We start from the raw sequence: 19,541 nt of genomic DNA, 5'->3' as shown, positions 1-19,541 counted from the left end.
GGGATTTGAACTGGGTGACCCTAACCATCCAGGGTCTTCAGTGACTTAAACAGAGTAATGCAGAGTCAATAGCGACATCAGTCGGTCTGTGTAGCAATGCATCTTAATTCACTTCTGGGCAGTACTCCGGATTTACAGCCAGGTGGCAGAAAGCAGAATTTGACCCTTTTAGAGAGCTGTGCAATGTCTTCACTCATCCCCTCACTTCACAACAGCTCTGCAACACCAAACACAGCCTCACTCACTAACAAAAAGACCCCGACACTGCCAAACCCCACCCAGGGGAGCTCCACAGACCTCACTGGGAACTAATGGGACCCTTGGCACATGGCTTCTTTTGATCGGCCAATGTAGGAGTTTTGGTCTGGCTAGGCTGTGGTCATGCTAGACTGTAGTAAAGCGAAGGCAATGCAAAGGACCTTGGGAGGTGCAGACTTCATTGACCGCTACATGTCCTGATAAAAAATGCAGTGAGCAAAAACACACTGATTCACAGCAAGAAACCGGAGCTGAGCAACTAGAGGAGTCACCAGCCAGGAGCACGCTTTCCTCTCCTCTGTGTCTCTTGTCTGTAGAGCTTGGTCCACCATCTGCTGGTCCATTATCAGCTGCTTCCTGCAGCCCTTTCCACGGGAAACACAAATAACTGCTGCCCCAGTGTTTGCACGGGCTCGGCATCACTAAGGAGTGGCGGTGCTCCTGCCACTAGTCACAGAACGGTACTAGCTGTGAGGCTGCAAAACCCACCTCGCTCTCCCAACCCTCCTTTCCGCCCCGGTACTCCAGTAACCATTTCCTCAGCTCCAACAGGCCACCAGCACAGCAAAGGCCAGTCTGTGGGACGCAGAGTCCTGGGCAGAGGCAGCCTGTGCTAGCTGCCACGGTGGTCTGGTGACACGAGCACCTGGTCCACCCAGAGCAGAGGTTCAATCTGCCACCATGTGCACGTGGTCTTGTGGGTCGAGGAGGAACATGGGAGCATTGCAGGGTGCAGGCCCAGATTCCCCCTGACCTGCGGTCTCTCGCCACCTCTGCCCTGCCATCAATGCTGGGGATAACCGAGGACACAGGGAGCCGTGGCCAGGCCCAGCCGGGAGCACTGCACCGGGTTGCACGGAGCAGTGCGTGTGCTGGCACTCTCCGGTCAGTCCACCCCTGCACCTGGACCGCATACACTCACCCGATGGGCTTGGCTCTTTCTCAACCTGATTTTATTGATGTGGCTTTGCAAAGCGCAGCAGATTAGCCTTGAGCACCAGACAGCAGCAAGTCTGGTCCCCGGGCCCCGGCACGGCTGCGCCCTCCTGCCTGCTGCCGTGAGGAACAAGGCAGTGGGGAGGCTGGCAGGACTCAGACAAAGATATTTGCTTCTGCTCCATCTCATGCCAGGAAACCAGGGCACGTCTGGAGGGGAATCTGGTTTCCTTTTTAACTGAGCCCCGAAGCTCAGCGGGTAGGGGAAGGCTCCTGTTTGGGCTGCTCCCTAGCTGCCCCGTGGGAGACACAGAGGCCCCGGTGGCAAGGCAGGAAGGGCAGCGATTAATGTTTGCTCGACCCCTTGCCCTCCTTCCCGTCGGGGGCAGCCGGGGGGCTTCGCAGCATGAGGTTGGAGTAGCAGCCGGCGCAGTAGCTTGCCATTTTCTCCCGCGCCTTGGCCTTGCGCTTCCCCGCTGCGGGCCGCCGGTCCTCCTTCCTGGCCCTGGCGCTCAGCAGCCCCTCTGCAGAGGTCTCTGCCTGCAGGGAGATGGAGAGGGGTGAGCTGTGGGGCCGCGGCACCTGCCACTCACTGCATGCCGGGGCAGGGTGGGGCGGGCAACAGCCTATGGCATTGGGACGTGGCACTTGGTGGGGAGGAAGGGGGTAGAGGCAGGTGGCAGGCACGTGAGCCTGGACCAGGCACTCTTGGCTTCTCACCTGGGCTCTACGGCATGACTTGTAACTGTTCCGTGCCTCAGTTTCCCCAGCTGTCTCCCCCCCACTCCCAGAAGCAGGCTCGGTGGCTATTCTTGGACAATCTTCAACCCTAAAAAGCTCTAACCAGTGCCGTGTTTACACTGCTACCTAGGGTTAGCCTCAAGCCCAGCGGCAGTGCAAACCTGAAAGCTGAATCTCTGGCTGTGGTCCATCCCGGCCCCCTAAATCTGTCTGCAGTGGGCTTGCGGCTCACCAGGAGCTGGTGGCAAGGCGTCTGGCAACAGCCACCTCCCAGCTCCCTGTTCCCAGGTCCAGCCCGTCTGCACCACCCTTCCTCCTCGGCGGCCGCAATGGCACGTGTGCAAGTCTCACTAATAGCAGAGGGTCACGGCCAGGTGGGAGCTAAGGAGCTGCTCCTACTGATGCCATCAGTGTGGCCTAGTGATGCTCCTGGTGCAGGAGGATGACAGGGGGAGGAAGACAACTGTGCCCCACTGGGAAGTGGAGGGGGAGCCAGCATGAGTGGGGGCAGGAACTGGTGGGGCACGAGGGCTATGGTGGAGGGCAGGGGCTGGCTGGCTATCAGTGGGGGGGAGGGAGTCAGGATATGGGCAAGCACGGAGCCAACTCCTGTCCCCTTCCAGCATTTCCCTTGAGTGTGTCCTCAGTCCCTCTCCCCGGGCTCATTCTCCGGCTGCCCGGCCTGGCTTGCCAAGAGCAGCCAGTGCATCAGGTCTTTTCTGATGCCCTCAATAAGGGACGGGGTTTCTTTGCCCGCTGGTTATTCTGCGGCTTGAGCTCCCACCCGCCTTGTCTCTCACCGTACCGAGCCTCTCACGGAGGATTCGGGCTTTCTCGTGGGTCTGGGTCGCTGAGACATCTGCACATCTCTCCTCTGGCGCTGGTCCTACAGGGAGAGAGGGACGTGCTGTGACCTGGGCGGGTCACATACTGTCCCTGCAAGGGGAGGATTTTCCAATATTGGCCACGTCTCCAAAGACCCTCACCCGATCCTTGAGTCGTGTTGTGACAGCCCTGAGCCCCCTCACAGAGCGCCGATGGGTCACTTAGGAGGTGGCTCTTTCATTTTGCCTCAAGAGAGCCCTAAAATCCTAGAAAACCACAGCTGGAAGAGGCCAATAGAGGCCATTGAGTCCAGCTCACCTGCTGCTCAGGACAGGATTATCCCTGTCCACCCATCCCGGGCAACGATGGAGACTCTACATCTACAACCTCTCTCAGTGTCTGGCCCAGTGCTGAACCACCCTCCGAGTGAGAAAGCTCTTCCCATCTCTAACCAAAACCCTCCCTTGTTGACAAGTTAGCCCACTATTTCTTGTGTCCCCTGTGGACACCTTCCTTGTATTGTCTGCCTCATCTCCCTTTCCGAACAGAACAGGTTTGGGTGGGGGGCATGTCGTATGGGTTTTCTAGTCCTCCCCATACAAGAAATCCCGCGTCGTCAGTGAGAAACACCCAGAGCTTTCTGGTGGAGATGTGAAGGATCCTGTAAGGGTATTCATTGACTCCTCTGCTCCCATAAACAGCAGGACTCGTTGTGCCCTGTGCTAATTATTAACCTTGGCTTCATGCGGGTCAATATTGACAGTGCATCGCCAGTCAATACGTTCTGAAGGTCACCTCTGCTGAAGTCCCGGCACAGATTCAGGCGCGAGTCACCAAGGTGCAAGCTGAGAAACTCTGCCACATGCTGCAGAGTGTGGCAGCGGGGCTCCCAAAGCGGCTTTTGTGCAGAGGTGTGGGTGCAGGGGTGGCTGTCACATAGACAACCGGCCCTGGCATGCAGTGCTCTATCTATGCCATTGCTGCAGCCAGGCGGCATGCTTAGGAACCCCTGGAGAGTCTCCAGCTGTCATGGGGTGACCCTGGGGGTGACACTCACCCCACGCCAGGCCTCTGCATGTCCCCACCCCGCTTCTTACCTTGGGGGTGCTCAGGGGGCCGTAGCAGCCGGAGCAGGGGACATGGGATCCGAGACCAGTTGGCTTTGCCCTCGTCACCTCCCTCCTGACTTTCAACGGGAGGTTGCGCTTCTGTGGAAGGAGAGCAGCGGAGCTGGGCCTCAGTCACGCGGCTCATGTCCTGCCCGCGAGGAGCCCTTGACGGGGGACCCACCGCTCCCCGGGTGCCCTGCAGCCTCGCACCCAGACCCAAAGCTTCCTGCTGGGTCCTCTCCAGGGTGCTGGCAGGTGAGACGTACCACACTCGTGTAGCACAGAGAACAGGTGGAGGAGAGGGGTCCTATAGCACGGCTGTAAGGCCCTATGGGAGCCAGCAGCAAGTGCAGCCCCCAAGCCCCCAGCATAGACGTGTGAGTGTTTCCTCCGAGTGTCTCTGACGTGGCCCTAGCCAGCGTCCACTCTCTTCCCCGCGCAGCCCCAGGCTGGGGTGCTCAGGGGGTGCCCGTGCCCTTCCTGCCGAGACACCCACCCTCCCAGGAGCACCCCTTCCCCTCTCCCTGCATCGCTGACCCAGCTTCCCAAGGGCTCCGGGTGCGTGTGCTCCCTCTGCACCCGATCGTGAAGGGAAGGGGCTTCGCTGCTCTCTTCTGGAGTCACGGCCCCCTCCTCCCGCCCCAGCACCAACTCTACCTGGAGGCGGTCGGCAGGTTTCAAGCTGAACATGTGCGTGGAGCCGGGCCTGAATGGCTTTCTGGTGGGTTTGGGTTTCCGACTCTCATCGAGTTCCCTCCTCTGTCTATGTAGTTCCTCCTGAAGCTCCAGAAAGAAACAATTAGAGACCCTGCTCCTCCCGGTGACACTAGCACTAGGGCTCAGGGGTGAGGGTGGGTGCTTGCAGAGGGGTGGGTTCATGAAGTCCGTATGTGCATCAGTAGTGACACATCTCTCCTCTGGCTAAACCCCTACACAGGCTAAATTATCAGTGAAACCAGGTCAGAATAGCAGGTTTTGAGGCTCCAGAAGTTTCTGCTGCTGTCTGATGTGATTTAATACATTTATTAGTGACCTGGGTGCCAGAAGAGAGGGCTTCCCAATCTAGTTTGCGGATGGCACAGGATTGGGAAGGACTGAAAACGCTTTGGAGGAAAGGAGTAGAATTCAAAAGGATCTGGACAGGTTGGAGAGCTGGACTAGATGAGACAGGATAAAGTTCAGGGCAGATAAATGCCAGGTGCTGCACCTCAGGAAGAACAGCCCAATGTGCAGAATGGGAGAGAACAGGCTCGGCTGACAATGCGCTTAACTCGCGATGGAGGACGGCCCTCCAAACCTGGGCAGCGTGTTGTAGGCAGAGATGCTGATTTGTCTTTGCTGGAATAGAAGCATGTAGACACTGTGCTCTAATGGCTGCCAAGTGTCTCTGCCCCAAGAAAGCAGAAGGGACAGAGTCCCGTGTTAGTCCTCTCACAGCTGCAGTGGCTTCTGGCTGGGCATGTATCCTGCAGAAGCAACCGAGCTGGCTTACAGCAAGTTTGCTGACTGCAATCTGTCGTACTTTAATGAGGTTTGTGGCGTGGAAACAGCGCTTGCTCATTTAAAGGGACTTCGATAAATAACTACGAACAGTGAAGAAGTAAAAATCTCAATACTGCCCTTGCAAGAGGCTGGGGCCTAGCCTTGTTTGCTACCCTGCCACACCAAGAAGTTTCGGCTGCCTCTCCCAGACTGCCTCCTTCCTGGGATCCCCTTGACGGGGGACCCACCGCTCCCCGGGTGCCCTGCAGCCTCGCACCCAGACCCAAAGCTTCCTGCTGGGTCCTCTCCAGGGTGCTGGCAGGTGAGACGTACCACACTCGTGTAGCACAGAGAACAGGTGGAGGAGAGGGGTCCTATAGCACGGCTGTAAGGCCCTATGGGAGCCAGCAGCAAGTGCAGCCCCCAAGCCCCCAGCATAGACGTGTGAGTGTTTCCTCCGAGTGTCTCTGACGTGGCCCTAGCCAGCGTCCACTCTCTTCCCCGCGCAGCCCCAGGCTGGGGTGCTCAGGGGGTGCCCGTGCCCTTCCTGCCGAGACACCCACCCTCCCAGGAGCACCCCTTCCCCTCTCCCTGCATCGCTGACCCAGCTTCCCAAGGGCTCCGGGTGCGTGTGCTCCCTCTGCACCCGATCGTGAAGGGAAGGGGCTTCGCTGCTCTCTTCTGGAGTCACGGCCCCCTCCTCCCGCCCCAGCACCAACTCTACCTGGAGGCAGTCGGCAGGTTTCAAGCTGAACATGTGCGTGGAGCCGGGCCTGAATGGCTTTCTGGTGGGTTTGGGTTTCCGACTCTCATCGAGTTCCCTCCTCTGTCGATGTAGTTCCTCCTGAAGCTCCAGAAAGAAACAATTAGAGACCCTGCTCCTCCCGGTGACACTAGCACTAGGGCTCAGGGGTGAGGGTGGGTGCTTGCAGAGGGGTGGGTTCATGAAGTCCGTATGTGCATCAGTAGTGACACATCTCTCCTCTGGCTAAACCCCTACACAGGCTAAATTATCAGTGAAACCAGGTCAGAATAGCAGGTTTTGAGGCTCCAGAAGTTTCTGCTGCTGTCTGATGTGATTTAATACATTTATTAGTGACCTGGGTGCCAGAAGAGAGGGCTTCCCAATCTAGTTTGCAGATGGCACAAGATTGGGAAGGACTGAAAAAATGATCCAGGTGTTGGAAGGCAGTTGTACGAGGAGAGCTTACGAAAACTGGGCACGATGAGCTTGCAGAAAAGGTCATTTTTCTGCAACAGGGCAGGGAGCATGACAGAAATCTTTGCATATCTGGATGACTGCCCTAAAGAAGAGGGAGAATAACTGTTCGCCCTTGCTGCAGAAGGCAGGATGTGAAACAGTGGCTTCAAACTGCAGCAGTGTAGATTTAGGGAAAAATGCCGTGCTGTTTGGGTGTCTGCAGGCTTTCAGGAGGTGGCTGGGCATGCTTTGAACAGGATAGGGTAGCAGTAGCTTTCATGCAAGGTGGGAGCAGTGACATGGCTTTTGGGGTCCCTTCCAAGCAGATGCTCCTATGAGAGGTTATGTTGTGGGGTGATGGCTATGGGGTGGGGCTGTCTCTGCTCTGTCCTTCTGCTATGCCAGCCTGGGCAGTACCAGGCTAAGAACTGGCGGCAGAAGGGTTTGTAGCACAGCTGACTCCCCCGTGCCCTTCCTCTCAAGACACCTCCCCATCCCCTGTCCCGCTGCACGTGCTGTAGCTGCATCGCTGCTGCAGCCTCCCAAGCGGGCCAGGCACTGGGCACTGCCGCTCTCTCTGCGCCCAGCACGCAGGGAAGGGGCTTCATCACATGGCTCTTATTCTGGCACTCGCCGTTTCCTCCCGCTCACCTCCTGCTGTGTGTTGAGGGGCTTAGTAGCCTTCTGAATGAAAGGGGTAAAGCGGCCACGGCTGCTTGTCCTATTAGTGGATTCAGCTGTGTAGAGTGTCCTCCTCTTTCGGACCGTGGCCTCTGAATCCTGCAGACGGAGACCATTGGAGACTGGACAGTCACCTCACTGGGGTTGCTTGACCCCACTTGTCTTCCTGCCTAGAGCGGGGGGGCTGGACCCGATGATCTGCATGGTCCCTTCCAACCCCTAATAAACTATGAAACTATAAAATTGGAGACCCATCACAGTGCGGTCACAGGGTAACCATGGGTGCAGGAGCAGTAGGGCTCTGGGGTGGGCTCATGGGGTGATCTTGAGCATCAGTGATAACACATCTCAGCCCTGCTCCCCTCCCATGCGCCCTGTCCCGGCAGGAGCCCCCGCGCCCTCTCTGGGAGCACAGGCTCTGGCTGCACCGTGGGCTCAGACTGGAAGGACGCTGGCCCCTCAGCTCTCCCTTCACGTTTCAGGTACAGAACAAGGTTTGCTGCCTGGTTGCTCATCTGGAGCTCACAGCTTTCTGTGCCCCTGCTGTGCTGTACCTTGGGGTCTTCAGGTGCTGGGGAAAGATCCTTGCTATACAGGGAGTGACAAGAACCAACCGACCCCAATTCCTTGGGTTGTGGGCTGGGTCCGCACCATCCCCGCCTTTCCCTCCTGGCTGGCTGCTGAGCCTCTGGCCCCTGCAAAGGACGAGGGGTGCAGGCTGCTGCAGGGCAGATCCCTAAGGAACCTCAGGGCCCCGAGGACAGCAAAGGGCACCTGGGGGTGGGGAGAGCTGGGGTGCAAGGACGCCGTGGTGGGGTGGCTCTACATCGGCATCTACTTGTGGCATCTGTGCTGCAGTCTGCAATCCAGCCCGTGGTTTTAGGTCTGTGTGAGACCAACCATGTAGCTGAAAGCTAGTGCAGCTGCTGTGCAAAGATAGCATCATGGACCGCTTACAAGGGAGGCCTCACACTTCCCAAGGAGGCACAACAGTCCAGGAGAGCCCTGATCTCGACAACAGGTCTGACCCGGACGGAAACCCCCGTAGGGAGGAGACTCCAGGAGGAATTCTCCGGTGCCTCTGAGCCTACCTTCACTAGTATTTATTTGCTTTTGTATGTATTTCATTCCTATGCCGCCCTTCCCAACGAGGGCTTAGGGCAGCTTGCAATAAGAAACGAGAGATCACTCACAAACAAGAGAGTGACAACAGCGCAAAACAACTGGAAAAGGAGCTAAAACATCCAGATAAGCAGAGGCAGCCTGAACAACATCTCATCCTAATTGTTTTGGTCAATGCCTGCCCACATAGGAAGGCCTTGCAGCACTTCTGAAAGTCATCCCGGCTCGGGTTCTGGCCAAGGACGTCCCAGAGCGGAGGGGCGACTGCAGCGAGGAGCCTCCCCTGTGTTTGCATCAAGCAAAAAATGATGCAATGAAGGGACGTGCCCGACCCAGGCGTGTGCAGCAGGGGAGCAAGCCTTTACCTGGGGGGTCCACGATAACCCAGATGCAGCCTGGGCTGAGCCTGTCATGGGCCACTTCTGCCCTCTCCCAGTCCCTGCAGCTTAGGGCTGGAGAAGCCCAGTGGGGGCTTTGGGGGGGGTTCACAAATGGGCTGGGCAGATATCTGTCTGGGGTGGTTTAGGGCTGGGACTAGAGGGCCCTCAGCATCCTTTCCAACCTCAGGGTCTAGGCTTATCTAAGCAAAGCCACCCTGAGCCTGGGCCGAGTCCTGTGGGAGCTCTGCACAAGGATGGCTTGTGAAGGGCTCGCCGCTTGGGATAGAGCTTGGGGACGGCTGTCTCCTTGCCAGGCTGTTTCATTCTTACTCAGGTTTGCACTGGCACCAGTTCGGTGGTTGTGTGTTGTTCACTTGCACCTCAAGTCTCCCATTTCCCAGACCCCCATCTAGAGTATCCAGCTTCTTTCTCGAAAGCCCCTGCTATACATTACATATCTCATGCTATTAACTGGTGAACCGCGCACTAAAGTTAGACTGGCCACATCTGCAAATGAATTATCACGGGATACAAATGACTCTCCAGCTATGAAAAGAGCCAACCCGCTATAATGTTAGTGCTTGAAAATGTGTAACAACTCTCTAGCTGGTTTCTACCAAGCTTTCATCTGAAGGTGTAGCCAGGCCCTAATCATTTGACGGTCAACCCCGTCTGAGGTGCACCCAGCACGTGGCCGCCTGCTCCGTCCTCTACTCACCGGTCTCAGAATAGAAAAGCAGCCAGAACAGGGCCTTCTGGGTTTGTGTTTTTCCGTGCTGCTGAGGCCCAGCTGTGAACGTTGACCCTGGGGATAGAAAGAATTTGGCATGAGGGACGGGCCTCACCGTTATCACCAGAGAGCAGCGTGAGCTCGTTAGTGCAGGACGTTTGTCATCCATGAGCCTCTTGTCTGCAGACGAGATAAGGCCGCCAAATGCTAAGGGGGTTGGGGAGCCTGCAGGACTCATCTTTGATTGTCCGGGTGGCGTGGGAGGTCAGGACAGTGTCCGAGGACTGTGCGCAGTGCCGGAGCAGGGGGATGAGACAGCGCTGAAACGGGGCTGGGGTGTTAGTCTGCAAAACTGTCCAGGAGCTAAAGCATGCCTGATCTCAGGACAGCAACAGGGGCAGGGTCCTGCAGGCCAGGACAGAGAGGTGTCAGTGGCAAATAAAACCTGCCAAGTGCAAACAGCTAAAGCCCCTTGGGGTGTGAGAAGGGGCTTGTTAAATCTGACCCCACTGCCTCCTCCCAAAGGCAGCGCTTGGCTGAGTCCACGAAGAAAGGTTTGCCTGTTGCACAAGTTTGGCAATAGACCCATGCCCTGCAAACACCCGGCCACTGCCAAGGGTCACACAAATCTGTGAGCAGAGCCCCCCAGCCCACCTGGGATGGCCCTGGGCGGGGACAGGGCGAGGCCAAGCTTCAGCCAATCGCTGGTGAAGCACTGGACAGCCCACGATCTGGAAGCCCGGTCAGCACCACCCTCCCTCGCCCAGCACCTCCGTCCCTCCACGGCCTGGGTGGACGTGTTGGGCATCTTGCAACCTGGGAAGCCACTCACATAGCAGGGAGCCGGATGGGGCCAAGCTGCAGATAAGAGGGCACTGTTTTGGGAGGGGCAGGGGTACTATCAGGCAGTCTGCAGGGAGGGGTGGAGAGGTGCCTTGTTTCCAAACAGGGCACCAGGCAGTCCTCCCTCTCCCTCCACTCTTCCCATAATCCTCTCACTGGCTGCAAACGTCCCCTCCGCTAAGAAAAACTCTGCTAGGCGCCTTCTCCCTGGCATCGGCCCGTCTCAAGGTCACGCAGAAGCCGGGGAGCAGGTTGGGTTTGGTGATCTCTCTTATTGGACCCACGCTGTAGTCGGGAGCTCAGTTGTCAGTGAAGCCGTGGGGGAATGGCAGGAGGTTTCAAGCAGGCTTCCACAGGTCAGGAGAGATTTTGGGCACAGTTGCAGGCACCAAATGCTCTTCCCCAGGCCTGGGACATAAGCAGGTACAGCCTCAGATCAATACCAGGTGACAAACTTGGGGATAACCCCACTGCAGCAGCGGAAGTGGTCGCTGGGACAGGGACAAGGCCAGCAAAGCCGTAGAGCAGAGAGGTGTCAGCAGAAGCAGAAATAGGACAGCACCCAGGCCAAGACCTGCAACGGGGGTAGGGGGCACGTGCAGCACTAGCCAGCTGGTATCAGAGTAACAGGGGCATAGGGCTGACGGCACAGGCGCACTCGCACAAACACTGCGAGGAGCAGCCGGGGCTTCACCTTTTCTTCGTATCAAAGCACCCTGCTCCCTGTGCCTGGTTCGGTATGGAAAGAGCACCCACCCTCCTCCCTCTGTCTGCCCCGTCTCCCCCTCCCCACCCACAAACCTCCTCCTTGACTTCACCAGGCGTCACCGGGGCATCCCTCCGATCGGTGTCAGCCACCACCACGAAGACCAATGCAGCCGCCAGCCCCCATAGCAGCCAGGGCCTCATCCTGCAGCGCTGGGGGTGCAGGGAGAGCAGGGGGTGATCGTGAAGAGGAGCTCAGGCTTCTCCTGCGGTCTCGCGGGCTGCTGTCCTGGGGAATGACAACACTGCTTGTGCAGCGCCGACCCCTGCGCAGACCTTGACTGCTGGCGTTAGCCCCCGGACATCACCGCAGGGCACGCCTCAGACTGTGCCTCTCGTTACACATTGACCTCCCACTCCCGATATGCGGCCGGATAGTCTGGCCTGCTAGAGAGATACAGGAGAGCTCTGCCGGCAGGAGATCCAGGGGGATTAGACTGAAAACCTGGCTGCTGTTAGAGGGGGTCAGGAAGGGAAACGGAGGCACAGGGTCCTGGGAGCAGGTGAAGCAGGGAGCCCTGGGGACCCCCCACCGTCCGAGTGAAGTGCTCCCCTCTCCCGCGAGGTGCCTGCCCGGGCCTCTTCCTGCAGCAATGACACAAGGATTGCTGCATGGAGGCAGCCGAACCTAGCTCAGCGCACGTCTCAGCCCTGGGCGGCCGGGAGTCGAACCCACGAGGTGAGCCGCAGGCAAGGTCCTGGAGGGTGTTGAACCTTTATGAGATGCCCAGGTCACCTTTACAGGCTTTTCTCTGCAGCCAGGCATGCTAGAAACAGTCTTTTAAAAACAAATGAACGCCGAGATCCCTTCCTATTCATGTGGCTCTGGGTCCTACAGCTTTAAGGAAGTCAAGTTAAAAAGTCACAAGAGTTAGCAACAGCACATTTGTTGCCAGGTCAAAACCCACCTTCACGCCAACACGCACAAGGAATCTCATGATAAATGGTGATGAAGGTGGGCAATAAGTTCAATGGCACAAGCACAGAGACCTCGTGCAAGGCGTTTCGCTTCAGGAGAGGACCCGTCAGCTCTGCCATGGCCTGCGCCAGGTCTGAGACCTGGAATTTAGGCACGGGTCAGGTTTGACATGGGTTTGCAGCACTGCTCAGCAAGAAGAGCTTAGCGATTTTATACACAGCAGGTCAGCTCAGTGCATTTCAGAGAAGCAATGATCGATTCCCTGAGCTCAGATGTGAGAAGTAACAGGGTTTGGTGATATTTTAGGTCATAAAATTTCCCCATGAAAATTTTCAAAAGCAGGTTGGACAGACACTGGGCTGAAATGGGTTAGTCAAAATGATCCTGCTTCACTAGATGGTCTCATGACATCCCTTCCAGCACTATTCTCCTATGATCTTTTATTGGACAAACTGTATAGTTGGGGGAGAAATTAAACAAGCTGTCAGGCACAAAGTGCCCTTCCTCAGGTCTTGGAAAGAAGCTGGTACAGTCTAAGTTAAATACCAGATAAAGCAATGCCTTGTATTTACATTGATTATGTAAATGAAACCAGTACTTAAATAAGTGGCAGAGGACTGTAAAAACACTGAAGAAAAAGAATATAACAGAAGTAGTTGTAAGGCAAGGGACAGATTTCAACTCTTATTAGTCCAATAAATATCACCAAAATACCGTTTTTCTCCCTTATTTCCGGGACCATCGTGGAGAGCTCTCTAACCCTGAGCTCACACGGCTATTTCCACAGGTTTTTAATAGTCATTGGAAACATCTCCCTTGTGGGGGCTAAAGACTGGATGTCTTTCAAAATATCTGCCCAAAGTCCTTAGCTAGTGCAAGAATTAGTGCAGGAAGTTGCCTAGACTGCATTGTGGGGAGGTCAAGCTAGATTACCTTAGTGGACCCTTCTGGCCTTAAAAATGTATTAATTTCCCCCGTTCGCTCATACAGGGGCAACAGCTGATGATGCTTCAGGACATACAGCACTTCATAAGTTCGTATGGACTTAACGTCCTCCATGCGGGTGGTGCGGTTACAAAGGTAAAGTCTTTGCCCGTGAAGAACCGCAGCTGAGTTCAAACCAGACACAAGAGTGGCCGTATGTCGAAGGTGTCTGGTGCCCTAGTACAGTGTTTCCCAACCTTTCCCAGCCCAAGGCACGCCTACATTAATACAAATTGTCGTGGCCCACCTGTTAAGGCGTTCCCCATCCTCACACCTATTGTCGCTCGTTGTAGCTCATTGCCGTGGCAATACTCCAGGGCACACCTATTCACTTCTGATGGCACACTGGTTAGGAAACACCGCCCTAATGCATCTAGGCTTTGCACAATACAGAACCAGGGCTTTGTGTCATCAGCTGAGGACCCTTTGGAGGAGGAGACTGCCATGCTGGGCAGCTGACTTTCCCATGCAGGGTGAAGCGGCTCTCACAAAGTTTTGTGTTGCTTCTGGGGCTGTCTGCAAGAGATCACAGTGTGCCTCTATCCAGGCCAGTGAAAGGCACTCCGATTCAGCTCCACAACCCCTGCCACGCAGGCAGGGAAGTGTTGTTACCCACGTATTTCTGACAGGGAAAGTGTGAAAGAAGCAGCTAAGTAACTCGCCCAAGGCTAGACGGCAAGTCAGAGGCAGACCTGGAAATCCACTTAAAAGGCCACATTGACATGGATTTAATCTGGTTTGCACCCAGAACAAGGTTTCACGTCACAGAATCGCCAGACTCAGGATTCACCTTGCTTTGTTCATGCAGGTTTGTTCTCAAATGCCACTGTCCTTCCAATTAGGAGAAAGCTTGTTTGGGAGACCAGGGATATCCCAGGGTTAATGACCCCCCGGGTGCCAAACTGTCTGTGAGAGGCTAGGCACAGACACGAGTACCAGATAGCTAGGCTATGGGACTGCACACAGTGAGGAAGTGCAGGACTGATCACAGGACAGGGCAGGGGGTCCTGGCACCCCAAGCCCAGCACCCTGCTACAGCAGGGAACTGCACCATAACATCTGTAGACCCTGGCAACACCCATCATAAAGGCAATTCAGTTGCTTAGCCCCTAGCTCAGGGTTTAAAGGGAGCACGGCACTGATGTTGAGCATGCATTTCGTGCTCCTGAGCTGTCTCCCTTCCCTGCAGGTTCCCCCCCGCCCCCATTACACTTCCTGGCTGGGTCACTGATGATCCTCTCTTTTCTGTGAGTTCAGCTATACCTCCCTGCTGCTCAGTCCCCTGCAAGGAGCTCAGACATGGCTCGTCAGCACCACCTGCTGCCACTCTAACCAAAAGGAAGTATCAGCTCTTTGCAAGAAAATAGACCTGCACCAAATGGAGTTGACTATTTAGATGGGTCTCAGCTGGCTCAGCAGCACCATGGTCCTGATCCAGAGCCCACTGACATCAAGGGAAGTGATTCTTCAGTGCTATGGAGGACCACTGGTGAGGCCTGTTGGCTACAAATGTCCAGCTCAGGATCCTTAAAATTCTGGTTTATTAGGTGGATTGAAACACTGTAATGAGTTAAATCGTAAACCTTGAGGCTGGTCCCCGCACACATACACACATGCACACATATACACACACACAGTAGCAGGCTACAGAGTCAGGTATACCTATCCTACAAGCGCTGGAGTCTGTCGCTGAAGCTTCTTTCAGCGTGGTGTTATCCTCCAGAAGGGCTTCGCTGGCTGGTCCTTCTGTCTGGACAGGTCTGGTCGAGTTGGAGATCAAGAGGGCACCACTGAGGGTCACTTTTCACTGCCTTTTATCTGTCCCTGGCAGACTTTGGTGACTCCCCAGTTTTCAGGCTTGCCCAATCCAGGGGTCATTGACCCTCGTGGGACTTCCCCCCTCAGTGGTTACTGGACAGTATCTGTCAGCCCCAAAGGTCATCCGCATGTACGTGAAGGTTTGGGAGTCCGTTGATGAATTAATAGGGCTCTAGGAGCGGTTGATCTGGAGATACTCAGCCCAAAAGTTGGTCCCCGGAGTTGATTAACTCAGGCCAGGGTTTCTAGCCCTTGATCAGTGACGTTTAGAGATTTCCCGGTTGTTACATTGTCTTCTGTTGAGTTCTTCCGTTGGCTGATCTGCAGTGTCCCAGGTGTTAATTGCTGTCTGCTGCTACCGTGTTACACATTCAATCACTGATTCACTCACTCTTTCAGGGGCCAGCCTGATACAGGGACGGACAGTTTGAATCCTGCCCTTGTAAACATTGTTACAATGTATAACTGACTTACGAAACTAAACACATTCAGTTGAAAGTTGAAAGGTGAGGAGTATAAAATATAAACAACACATGCCATGGCACACAAATAGATAAAAACACCAAACTGCAAGGGGAGATACAAAATGCACACATACAAATTTTAAAACACAATTCCTTATCTTAAAGTGAAAGAGAGAGGAAGGAAGAAAAGGTAGAAAAAGAGAAACATATCCAAAGAGAGGAGAGCAAATGCAGGCAAGAGGAACAGGGGGCTTTCTGCTACATCACCTGGAGTACTCTGTCCGATTCGGGGCACCATCATTCACAAAGATGTAGGCAAAGTGAAAAGAATCCAGCATAAAGGGACAAAAATGATTAGAGGTTTTGGAAACATGACTTACAAAGAAAGGCAGAAAGAATTAGAGTTATTCAGCGCGGAGAAGAGGAGTACCGTGACCAGTTTGGGGCACCATACGTCAGGAAAGATGTGGGCCAACGAGGGAGAGCCCGGCAAAGAAAAAGACAAGTAAACAGACCTAGAAAACGTGACCTATGAAGAAAGAGTAGAAGCACAGTGTTTGTTTGACCTAGAGGAACCAGGATATCATCATTCTTCAAAGGGGTAAAATTACTATATAGGGGAAGATTATAAATTATTCTGCAAGACCACTGCAGATAGGATACAAAGTAAAAGGTTCAAATTGCAGCAATATGCACTGTCCAGTGTGGTTTCAGTACAGATGAACCCGCTTTAGGATTACATGACTTCTTGAGCTCTCTTCCAGCCCTGCTTTCTATGATCTGGGGTGGACAGATCTAGGACATAAATGTAAAATAAAGTAAAGCAAAACAATTGTTCGCTGGTGCTGACTTTTTCCAACATCATCTTTTAATGGGCAGTCAGACAAATAACGAGCTAAGCAACTTTACAGCACAGCTCCAACCTGCCGTGCAGCTCCGGGTAAAACAGACACGTGGCAGTATCATTCCAGCATCTGTATAACACAGAAAAGCACGCACCTGCTCTAACTGATCCAGGTTTGTGGACAGGGTGAGGCAGACCCACTCCCATATAGTGAGATAATACAACAGCATTTGCGTTATTTGGACTGCAGTCAGCTAGGCCCTGACTATCCTAGGTAGCACTGGAGCACTGTAATAGGGAAAAAACCAAACAGTGACCACATAACAATTAACAAAGGGGGAATAGGTCACAGCTGGGAGTGATAGCCTTGAAAACAACAGGAAGGGTGAACACGTCCCCTTTCTCCTCTACTCACCACCACACCCAACCCAAGGAGAGAGTGTTGCTAAAAATGCAGGCTGGCATTTCCCTTTGTGCCCCACAGCCATGAAGCCACTTTTGCATTCAGCCACAAGATGTAGAGCAAACAACTTCCTCTACACAATCTCCCTAGAGTGCCCCAGGTTGTTTTGCAGCAGAAGAGACCGAGGGAAGCATCAACTAAAGTCCACCGGAAACCCGCGCCACTCTGTAAGTTTGCAATACATTTTTCCAGCACCCAAAGAGCCCACAATAGGGCAAGTGACTGCAGCTGGGCTGCAGAAGGGAACAGGTGACGTTGCTTCTGCTCTCCCAGCCGGTGCAGGGGGTGTCCCACTGCTAGGAGTGGAGTCCCGCATGGGTGGCCTGATGCCGCACCAGGCTGTGCCTGAACCAGAAGGTCTTTTTGCATCCAGGCAAGAATACAGCTTCTCCCTCACATGGACCGCCTGGTGCCTGTGCAGGTCCTTCCTTCGTCCAAAGCTCTTCTCGCACTCCTGGCACCCGCGAGATGTCTTTTCACAGAAAGGACCCTTCAGATTTCTTTTAAAAATCTTCCTCTTCTGGGACTCATCCTGGGTGAAGCATATGGGCACCTTCCCTCTGGCCAAGGCTCCCACCTTCCAAGAGGGCTCTGGAGGCTTCCCGAAGCTCCCATCGTGTTCCTGTTGATGATCTGGCTCCTCGGCTACAATTCTCCTTGTCTGCTGCAACTTGCGCTGCCTCTGGTAGGTTCCTCCTTGCCTCCTTGGCTGCAAAAAGCATCCGTCCCTTCCAGAGGCATCCGTGGGGTCACCTGGTTTTGAGGCTTTTCATTCATAGATTCATAGATGTTAGGGTCGGAAGGGACCTCAATAGATCATCAAGTCCGACCCCCTGCATAAGCAGGCGACCCCCTGCATAAGGGGGGCTGCTCCTCACTTCCAGTCATGTCCTCTGCCCAAATTCTCACTGGGTCTTCCCTCTCGCCTCCTTTCTGCTTCTCTTTCATTTTCTCCTAAACCGGGACAAGAACCCAAGAACAGACCACAAACTGAACATCCAAGTCCAATGCAAGACGCCCCGTGAGAGCCCATTGAAATGAGCTGCTGAGGTCCTGAGGCAGGAGTCTGAAACAATGGGACATCTTCAACCACAATGACGTTGGACCACTTTATGCTAGAGTGGGCCAGGTAAGAAGTGCAACCCATCGGTGTCGTAACACAAGTGGAGAACCAGCTGTTGCACCCAACCACAGGCCAAGTCCTTTCTACTACCCAGTGACCTTAAATACTACGTATGCGGAAGGATTCCCTGGAGATGCGAGGAATAAAAACCAGCAGCAGCACTAAGTGGGGCTTCAGCTAACGTGGGTTGAAGATCTGGGCACCAATTAGAAAAAAATAGTTTCTCCATGAATGGAGGGGGGAAAGCAACTAGACAGCCCCTCCTGCAACTTGACTCACCTCAATCTCCTGGTACAACCCAAGGAGATATTTTTGTGTGTGTGTGTGTGTGTGTGTGTGTGTGTGTGTGTGTGTGTGTGCACGTGTTGCAGTGGGGGGGGATTCATAGCTTTGGAAAGCACCCACTCAGAGCAGTTATCTAGAAAGGAAGAGCTTTGGTGAAAGAAGCACATTATCTAACCTTTCTATTCTTGCTGCACCATATCCCTAATACGCTGACCAGTTTCCAGGTTACAATGGGGAGATTTCCTACCCAAGTGATGTACAAATGTGCTCTCTCCAAGAGGCAGATCTCTAGGAAGGCTTATATAGCTCCAGATAACACCAAACCCCCAAAGGATGCCTGCAAGGGGGTTTAGTGGGTCATTTATTAGTAATCATTCAACTTACCTGAGAAGGCTACACAATTCAGCCCCAGAAGAGAGACTGGCTTGTGCATCTAGCATATCCAGATGCTAACACAGACACCTGGAATAAACTAGCAGTAGGGTGAAGATGCCAAGCAGGTAAAATAGTAAGAGTCACAGGTGTCCCTGCCTTAACAGAAAGCAGATGTAAAATAAGATGTTAAGGAAGTGGACTGATGGCCTCCATTCTTGGCTGCCTGCTAGGGGGAAGGGGCGAAGCAAAACCATCGCTGATGTTGCAACTCTCCTGCAACCCTGCTGCATCCCCAGATTCCAAACCATGGGGCAAGAGCCAGATTTGGCCCCGCAGCCCCCTCTATCCCATGCAAGCCAAGCCGCACAAGCTGCTAACCATGTCAGGGCCCAGTTATATGAAATGGGGACACCTGCCCCCCCAGATCCCCAAGGGCACATAGCAGCCCCTGTCCTGAATGGAGGTAGACAGTGACCCACAGCAGCCCCCTCCCCACTGCCTGGAGAAATGGGATCAAGCTGAAGGGTTCCTGTGACCCCCTCAGGGCAATCTCTGAACCTAAGGACAATTTAGCTTGCCAGCACGAGATGCCACCATACCAGTTGCCCTGGCTTCATGTGTGACGTACATGCACAAGCGCTTTGCTGAATCAGGGTCTTCGTTTCTTTTCTAATCACTCTCTTCTTCAGACCAGCCATGAGGGAGGGAGCAAAGTCTTAGTCCCCACGTGGGGCCACCATTGCTCTTACTGTGCACACTCCTTTAACGACGCATTCACACCATTAGGGCCACAAATGGCAACTCCTTTCAGGCCACTGCTGCCTTCCCTACAACCATATGTAGCCAAGAAGAAAGTGAGGTGAAAATTAAAATCAGTGTGTGCCGATCCCTTCCAAGATGTCCACCACCAAATCTCCTCCACGTCCGTCAGGCTGCCGGCACCTCCGGGCAGGAACCATGTTGTGTACATCATCGCAAAATAATCAAAGAAAGCATATATACGCTATTATTTGCCTATAATAATGTGTGTTGGGCAGGTGAGCCTAATTTAGACCATATTTCTCTAAGCCGATGCTATCTGCCAGACTGAGTTTGAATTCGGTTTTGACTCCTTGAGGCAGGGACCATGTCTTTTTTCCAGTATTGAACAAATAATAGTACACTGTTCACACTCAGTAAATAGTAAAGACCAC

The 19,541-nt window shown here is 54.1% G+C and overlaps 1 long non-coding RNA gene across 3 annotated transcripts; it reads right to left on the bottom strand.

The window, feature by feature from the left end:
• Nucleotides 1–1,194: 1,194 nt before the first annotated feature.
• LOC106738043 (uncharacterized) lies at nt 1,195–11,377 on the bottom strand. Of its 3 annotated transcripts, XR_009462801.1 has the most exons (8): nt 11,110–11,374; nt 9,454–9,540; nt 7,204–7,332; nt 6,076–6,195; nt 4,527–4,646; nt 3,858–3,968; nt 2,741–2,821; nt 1,195–1,734 (listed from the first exon to the last, which is right to left on the bottom strand). It is a non-coding gene; the product is annotated as an uncharacterized LOC106738043 (long non-coding RNA). The 3 variants fall into 3 exon arrangements; XR_009462802.1 differs by lacking the exon at nt 4,527–4,646 and having other exon boundaries at nt 11,110–11,377; XR_009462803.1 differs by lacking the exon at nt 7,204–7,332.
• Nucleotides 11,378–19,541: the final 8,164 nt, after the last annotated feature.

This window comes from Alligator mississippiensis, chromosome 5 (genome assembly GCF_030867095.1).
Source record: "Alligator mississippiensis isolate rAllMis1 chromosome 5, rAllMis1, whole genome shotgun sequence".
Lineage (NCBI taxonomy): Eukaryota > Metazoa > Chordata > Crocodylia > Alligatoridae > Alligator > Alligator mississippiensis.
This window is presented reverse-complemented; position numbering and strand designations above follow the sequence as displayed.